This window comes from Ornithorhynchus anatinus, chromosome 5, assembly GCF_004115215.2.
Source record: "Ornithorhynchus anatinus isolate Pmale09 chromosome 5, mOrnAna1.pri.v4, whole genome shotgun sequence".
In the NCBI taxonomy this organism is placed as follows: Eukaryota; Metazoa; Chordata; class Mammalia; order Monotremata; family Ornithorhynchidae; genus Ornithorhynchus; species Ornithorhynchus anatinus.
In genome coordinates, this window is record NC_041732.1 from 57,208,357 (window position 1) to 57,209,741 (window position 1,385).

Below are 1,385 nucleotides of genomic sequence, written 5' to 3' on the forward strand. Positions count from 1 at the left end.
TTTTTTAGGATGGGGGAGACGTGGGCATGTTTGAAGGCAGAGGGGAAGGAGCCCTTGGAGATTGAGTGGTTAAAAATAGAAGTTAAGGAAGGGAGGAGGGCAGGGGCGATGGTTTTAAGAAGGTGAGAGGGAATGGGGTCCGAGGCGCAGGTGGAGGGGGTGGCACTTGCGAGGAGGGAGGAGATCTCCTCTGAGGATACTGCAGGGAAGGATGGGAAAGTAGGGGAGGGGGTTGTTGGGGGGGAGAAGGAGAGAAGGGGAGAAGTTAGGTGACTTGCCCAAGGTCACAGAGCAGACAAGTAGCAGAGCCGGGATTAGCTCCCTTCCTCCTCTCTCGCCCCGCTCCGGTCTATTCTTCACTCCGCTGCCCGGCTCATCTTCCTGCAGAAACGATCTGGGCATGTCATTCCCCTTCTTAAAAAACTCCAGTGGTTGCCTATCGACCTCCGCTCCAAACAAAAACTCCTCACTCTAGGCTTCGAGGCTCTCCATCACCTTGCCCCTTCCTACCTCTCCTCCCTTCTCTCTTTCTACCGCCCACCCCGCACGCTCCGCTCCTCTGCCGCCCACCTCCTCACCGTCCCTCGGTCTCGCCTATCCCGCCGTCGACCCCTGGGTCACGTCCTCCCGCGGTCCTGGAACGCCCTCCCTCCTCACCTCCGCCAAACTGATTCTCTTTCCCTCTTCAAAACCCTACTTAAAAATCACCTCCTCCAAGAGGCGTTCCCAGACTGAGCTCCTCTTCCCCCTCTACTCCCTCTGCCATCCCCCCTTTACCTCTCCGCAGCTAAAGCCTCATTTTCCCCTTTTCCCTCTGCTCCTCCACCTCTCCCTTCCCCTCCCCACAGCACTGTACTCGTCCGCTCAACTGTATATATTTTCGTTACCCTATTTATTTTGTTAATGAATTGTACATCGCCTCGATTCTATTTAGTTGCCATTGTCTTTACGAGATGTTCTTCCCCTTGACGCTGTTTATTGCCATTGTTCTTGTCTGTCCATCTCCCCCGATTAGACTGTAAGCCCGTCAAACGGCAGGGACCGTCTCTATCTGTTGCCGACTTGTTCATCCCAAGCGCTTAGTACAGTGCTCTGCACATAGTAAGCGCTCAATAAATAAATACTATTGAATAGAACCCATGACCTTCTGACTCCCAGGCCATGCCTACCACAGCTACTCCCACCTTTCCCTGGCCCCTGTGACCTGGGCCTCTCCTGCAATCAGTCACCTCCAGTGCTGTGAGACTGGAAGCACGTTACGGGCAGGGAACATGTCTACTAATTCTGTTGTATTGGACTCTCCCAAGTGCTTAGTACAGTGCTGCTGTGAACATAGTAAGTGCTCAGTAAATACCACCGATTGATTGACTCTGAGGGAGTCGGGG